General features: G+C 29.8%; 1 non-coding gene across 1 annotated transcript; it reads left to right on the top strand.

The window, feature by feature from the left end:
* The first annotated feature begins 1,369 nt into the window (after window positions 1-1,369).
* TRNAS-GCU (transfer RNA serine (anticodon GCU)) lies at window positions 1,370-1,457 on the top strand. The gene has a single exon. It is a non-coding gene; the product is annotated as a tRNA-Ser (tRNA).
* The last annotated feature ends 6,043 nt before the right edge of the window (window positions 1,458-7,500 follow it).

Below are 7,500 nucleotides of genomic sequence, written 5' to 3'. Positions count from 1 at the left end.
AAAAATACCATCCATAACATCTATGTCAGCCTTTCCGTCTGAATGCATTCAAAAGGACCCGCTTTATAGATGATCCCTATACAAGAGGAGATTATAACAATCTTTCCAGTTATTTATTTCGTTCCCTATTTCTATTTAATATAATCCTTAGGAAAAGTATTTTGTTTCCGCCGAGCTAAAAAAACGATGTCGACGTCTCTAGTAAACCAAAGACATTGTTTAATAGCTATTTTGTTTTGCTTCAATCTCCCTTATACAAAGAAAAAATTGAAGATTTAGTTACGATTAGAAAAAATTCCACCTTTATCCATGGATCCCTTATTCCTTCAATTGGAAGTATTGATCCAATTCAATAAAATTATGTTTCGTAATTTCATGATCCAATTTTTTCAATTTAGAACATATTTTTGGATACAAATCACGAGAATTTTTATTTTTCCTCGAATCTTTCATCGAGAGGTAAAGGATTAAATCCTTTTAAGAAATAAAGTTTTTGATCGGAATATTAATCAACCCGAAGGATCCCTTAACTATTAAGGGATTAATAGAACGAATCGCACTTTTACCACTAAACTATATCCGCTACAATGCAATTATTGTATATAAATGGACCTTTTGTCGAAGACGAAAATAAGTCGTATTAATAAGTAATAAAAAGATCGGATCAGAAAATAATCATGAAAATTTGAGCGTTGACGTATTTTCATCAGGGCCACTAATGAGATTAGGAAAAGAGGACTCGTTTTAATTAACTAATTAACAAGTTTTTTATTCTAGTAAAGTACTAAAAAATAATAATAAGAAATCGAACCTTGATTCTATATCATCTTTTTCTGTATCATAGGAATTGAAATAATAAATCTTCTTAGGATTCTTGTTGTTTCTATTTTTTTTTTTTTCAAAAACATTTTCAAATCAAATAAATAATTTGATCTACGATTTATTGGAACAAAAAAAGCCCGGCTAGGTACTGACCAGGCCAGGCCGTGGAACTAAAAATAAAAAGAAAAGGGCTTTTCGGATGAAATAAACTAAAAAAGGTACTTTCTTTTTATTTATAAATATTTTTATGAATCTTTAATATATTGGTATTATTTATATATTAGGATTGAAGATATCTCTTCTTTTGAGCCCTTATCTAATGAAATCTAATTTATCTAAATGGAATTCCTAATAAAAAAAAGTTTTTATCGATTTGATAGATATCCATCGATATATCTAGATAATTATCTATATCAATATAATGAAATTATATATCTATAAAGGGGTAGATAAAGATAATAAAGAGAGATAAAGAAGGGCTTTTTTCAAGCCTTTATTTTCTATTTTTTATACAATGTATCATAGTAATTATCCTTTTTCAATTTGGGGAGAGATGGCTGAGTGGACTAAAGCGTCGGATTGCTAATCCGTTGTACGATTTTTTTGTACCGAGGGTTCGAATCCCTCTCTTTCCGTTTCTGTCAATTACTTGGTATTTTTTTATAGTTGAGGAAAGATGTGGAATAGATAAAATGTTAAGAACATTTCAAAATCAAGCAAGGAAAAAAAATCTGATTTTGTTATTCTTCACGCCCCGGATTACGTCCCGGGTCATTAGATAGGAATCCGAAAATGAAGAGAGAAACAAAGAATATTACTACTGTATAAACAAATAGTTTGAGAGTAAGCATTACACAATCTCCAAGATCATTTTTTTTTTAAGAGAATAGATTCTCTATTTTAATCTGGTTTGACACCAAGAAATGCAGTGAAGTTATTTCTATAAATAGGAAAAAATTTTAAGAGTTGAGTCCTTGATTACTCAAAATTGGATTTCATACCCACAATTCTATATTGTGGGGGACTCGAAGAGGGTCGTTCAAAGGAAAAAAGTAAGAATAAGAAAATGAGAGTGATCCAGATTTATCATAGCTATAGAATAATTTCAATATTGGATTCAACTTAAAGCTTCAGACTGTATGTACAACTTATCTGATCTTATAACTAGTTAGAATCTTTTTTTTTTTTTTTCTAGTAAATCATGAATTTGTCTCGGACAGTATTAAAAATATTATCGAAAGCTTACAGCAGCTTGCCAAACAAAAGCTAATAGAAAAAAGAATAGAGGTATTACTGGCATAACATCTACTATTGGATTCAAAAAAGCGTAGGCCTCGGGCAATTTGGCGACGAAAAAACTACTTGAATAAAGGAAAGAATTAAGACAGATACCGATGAAACTTAAGATATTAAGCATAACAATTTTTTTTTCTTTGTTCTTGAAGATAATTGTATTTCTTTTGATTTGATTGAGTTATTAATCCCCTATTATTGCTATGATATAAGGGATAAGGGAAAAATTAATAACATAAAGTAGGTCAAAAAACCTTTCTTTGATTTGAACTCAGCCAATCAAAAATCCTTCAATTCTCAAATAAAACGAGAATAGAAGAAATCCTACTTTCATACAATATCTTAATGGAATTATATGTAATGATCAATAAATTGAGTTTAATTGGATCTATAAACGTATCAAAATCTGAGCAACAATCTAATTTATTCTATAAATATTTGTACTGGAATTGACGACTAAGCACTACCAATATTAGTGTTTATTAGTGTTGAATATAAATGGGGCGTGGCCAAGTGGTAAGGCAACGGGTTTTGGTCCCGCTATTCGGAGGTTCGAATCCTTCCGTCCCAGAGTATGCGTATTATTATTATATATAATAATAGTATATTATAAGATATATGGAAAAATATTCGATATCAGACTATAGATTGCCGTTTTAAACAACCTTATGCTTAAGAGTCTAAATATAGATCGAATGTGATTGTTCTTTATTATTTTCTTATAATGATGCATTTCAGAAATGCGAAAGCCTCTATTATTCTCTATCTCTTAAATGGTTTGTGAAACCCGAGTATTTTTTTTCTGTGGATTTCTGAATTATAAACACGAAGGTCTTGTGTTTTTGGCACTAATGGAATTGAATTAATGGTCTTAAGAAACTTAAGACCTATTTAGGGTTTAGGGTACTAAATTTTAGAGTCAAATAAAAAAAAATAGGTAGGAACAATCGTTTACTCTAGATCTGTTTGACTTTCGCCTTATACAAGATAGTCTAGCACCTCCGAAACTAGTCCAGTCCCCCGTAGGATCCTTTTTTTATTTATGATGCATCTACTCGATCTAATTGGGGGTAGATAGGAGTTAATCCATAACGGAAGATATCAATTTGAATATCTGCCCGAATCTGATTAACAAAGAATCAAGTTACATATGTAACATATTATGTATTTCTTTTCACCTCATTTTTTCGTATGTTTGTCTGTAATGAATAATTGTAAATCCAAGTAACAATTCATACATCTTTTTCACTTTATTTTAAGGAAAGATTATTGAGTCTCTTAAGTTAAATAAACTAGGCAGAAAATGCTGATATGTATGTATTGTTATTATCTATTTTTATCGTTTTATTTCTTTTTTTTTTTTTTATTTTAGATCTATCTAATTGATGGGTTAATCCCGAATATACATTTATTTATCATAATCAAATGTAATAAATCCTTTACAAAAATTTATTCAAATAATATTATAATATAATATTTAGGTAGTAAATTTTCAATCAAGTAAATCTTTTTAATTATTTCTTATGAGTCCTTGGTACTCGAAGAAGTGTTAAACTCGTGAATCCATTCTATGAAGAAATTGAAAAATGGAGATTCTTAATTATTCGTAATTAATTATTTCTTAATTGATTTTATAGAAATTTCAAAAAATCTCTCTCTATCTAGAAAATATCTATATATAGAGAAATAAATATTGCACTCATACAAAAAAATGTTATTGATACAATATATACAATAAAATATGGGTTTCAATAAATTGAAGTATTGCTAAGACTTTTTCAAAAACTACCCATGTCATAAGAGTATAGATTACTATGGACCAACTAACCCAATGACTATACATGATTCCATAAATGAATCAATTACATACCAGTTCCAAGAAATTAGAGGTTATGGTAAAACTTCGTTTAAAACGATGTGGTAGAAAGCAACGTGCGACTTGAAGGACATGATCCACTGTGGATTCTTACACCCACCATTTTATATTATATAGGAATGAAGATGCTCTTGACTCGACATAGTTTGTTCGGTTGCACTCGAGCTCTTTTTTTTTTTTAGGGTTTTTGATGTAAATAGTACATGATGGAGCTCGAGTAGAAAGTATTGATTCATTTATCAAGGGCAGAGATCTAGGGTTAGTGTCAATCAATAAGTTAAAACTACTTCGTAAGTATAGGTTCGGTATACAAATCGAAAGGATCCAATTCGAACAAGTTTCAAATTCAAACATCAAATTGGATTAAAAGTGTATCACACGAGAATCCATTATTTATATGATTCTTTGATAAAAAGGAAATCAAAAAAAATGGTATGTTGCTACCATTTTGAAACGATTAAAGATCACCGAAGTAATGTCTAAACCCAATGATTCAAGGAAAGGATAAAGGATCCCGGAACAAGTAAAAATCTTTTTCAATTGTCTCAATAACTAAACTAGATCAGAATGAAGAATCGAAATAGATTCTAACGGAGACAGGCAAAAATAAAGAGGTTAGAGACCGCTCAATAAATGAAATGCTTAAGCTTAAGGGTTTTTTTTCCTTTGCGTGAGAGTTATCCAACTTGAGTTATGGGGATAAGAATGAGTTTTTTTTTTCAAAAGAAAAACAAAAGAATAAGAAAAAAATTTTTAAATCATAGTCTAATTGATTTAATAATCTATAGATCTATTTGACATTAATTAGAATTCTATACATAACTTTGAATTTCCTCGAGCCGTACGAGGAGAAAACTTCTTATACGGTTCTGGGGGGGGTACTTAAAATTTACATCTATCCCAATGAGCCGTTTATCGAATCATTGCAATTGATGTTCGATGCCGAAGAGAAGGAAGAGATCTTCGTAAAGTGGGTTTTTATGATCCGATAAAGAATCAAACCTATTTAAATGTTCCTGCTATTCTATATTTCCTTGAAAGGGTGCTCAACCTACAGGAACTGTTCATGATATTTTAAAGAAGGCAGGTGTTTTTACGGAACTTCACCTTAATCAATAACCGAAATTCCATTTTTATTAATGAAATAAAAAAACGAGGGTGTGATAACTTAACTTGTATATAGCTTTGACTAACCTTTTCTTTAGTATTTCCCCCTCTCTCTTGTTCTATTCATACTATACACTTATTACCTTAAAATTGCGTCTTCGCTAATGAAAAAATCGATTTTTATTTTATTGATATAAATTGATCTAAGATGAATAGAAAAAAAATATATCGGGTTTATTCAATCCACAAACCCGATATATTTTTTTCTACTTCTTCCTTAATTTCTTCTTTCGCCTACATCTTTTATGTCTATCTATGTTGATTATCTCTATAGTGCCAATCTAAGTACGTAGTTTTTTTTAATTCTTTTCTATTATTTTAATAGAATTTATTATTATTAGAATATTTTCTCTTATTCTATTTTGTTAACTTTATCTAGTTAAATATAGTTATTCAACTCAAATTGTTATTTCCATTTGTTTTTTATTCATTTATAATTCTTTTGTTTTGTCCATTATAGGCGTTTTTCATTATTCACATTAATATTGACAACAGTGTATCAAACAAATATAATCCGATTGTGTATAAATGAAGCTAGTTATCTCCCTTTCATGACCCTTGCTTTTCACGCACATGATGGTCTCATTGTATTTTTTGTGATACAAAAAATTACTTTTGTGTAAGTGATATAAGAAGTTTTTTTTATTGCAATATTTTGATTACGTCATCTAATTTCATTTCTTTTGTTATTTTGATTCCGATTGTATCTACACAGAAAAATTTTTCATATTTTGGGGTTGCTAACTCAATGGTAGAGTACTCGGCTTTTAAGTGCGGCTAGCATCTTTTACACATTTCTATGAAGTAACAGATTCGTCCATACTATCGGTAGAGTTTGTAAGACCGCGACTGATCCTGAAAGGAATGAATGGAAAAAGCAGCATGTCGTATTAATGGAAAATTCTAGTAATATTTTTACCTTACTAGATTAGGCCAAACTTGTTTGAATTCTTGATGCGGAAAAAAAAGTAAAGTCGGGTCGAATGAATAAATGGATAGGGCACTATGCTCCAATTATAGAGAAATAAAAAGTAACGGGCTTATGTTCTTAATTTGAATGATTCGCCGATCTAATTAGACGTTAAAACTATATTAGTGCTTGATGCGGGAAGGACTTTTCTTATGAGTGAGTTATCCATTTTTTTCTAAGTCCTAACTATTAGTTACTCTACGTTATGAGGTAGAGGGGAATGTGTAGAAGAAGCAGTATATTGATAAAGAGTTTTTTTCCAAAATCAAAAGAGCGATTGGGTTGAAAAAATAAAGGATTTCTAACCATCTTTTTTATCCTAAAATAGAAACCAATTAGATGACAAAAGAAAAGAGAGGATAGAGAGTCCGTTGATAAGTCTTACCTATTTACGAGGTATCTATTATTATTCTTTATTTTACTGTAATACCTTGTTTTGACTGTATCGCACTATGTATCATTTGATAACCCAATAAATCCCATTATCGTATCCCCAGTTCAAATGAAATTTTAAATGGCGGAATTTAAAGGATATTTAGAACTTGAGAAATCTCGGCAACGTGACTTCCTATACCCACTTATCTTTCGGGAGTATATTTACGCATTTTCTCATGATCATTTTTTAAATGGATCCATTTTGTTGGAAAATTCTGGTTATGACAAAAAATCCAGTTTACTAATGGTAAAACATTTAATTACTCGAATGTATCACCAGAATCATTTTTTTTTTTTGTCGACTAATTATTATAACAAAAATCCTTTTTGTGGGTACAATAACAATTTGTATTCTCAAATGTTATCAGAAGGGTTTGCAGTCATTGTGGAAATTCCATTTTCCCTACGATTAGTATCTTCCTTAAAAGAAGAAGAAATCGCAAAATCTTATAATTTACGATCAAGTCATTCAATATTTCCTTTTTTAGAGGATAAATTCCCACATTTAAATTATGTGTCAGATGTATTAATACCCTATCCCCTCCATCTGGAAATTTTAGTTCAAATCCTTCGCTCCTGGGTGAAAGATGCCTCTTCTTTTCATTTATTACGGTTCTTTTTTCACGAGTATTGTAATTTGAATAGTCTTAGTACTTCAAAAAAATTGATTTCTTTTTTTTCAAAAAGAAATCGAAGATTAGTCTTGTTCCTATACAATTCTTATGTATGTGAATACGAATCCATTTTCCTTTTTCTACGTAACCAATCTTCTCATATACGATTAACTTCTTATAGGGGCTTTTTTGAGCGAATATATTTCTATGGAAAAATCGAACATCTTGTCAAAGTGTTTGCTAATTATTTTTCGGCTATCTTACGGATCTTCAAGGATCCTTTGATACATTATGTTAGATATCAAGCAAAATCTATTCTGGTT

The sequence above is a fragment of the Cucumis melo genome, unplaced genomic scaffold (genome assembly GCF_025177605.1).
Source record: "Cucumis melo cultivar AY unplaced genomic scaffold, USDA_Cmelo_AY_1.0 utg000180l, whole genome shotgun sequence".
In the NCBI taxonomy this organism is placed as follows: Eukaryota; Viridiplantae; Streptophyta; class Magnoliopsida; order Cucurbitales; family Cucurbitaceae; genus Cucumis; species Cucumis melo.
The sequence above is the reverse complement of the archived record's forward strand: the minus strand, read 5'-3'. Positions and strand labels throughout refer to the sequence as shown.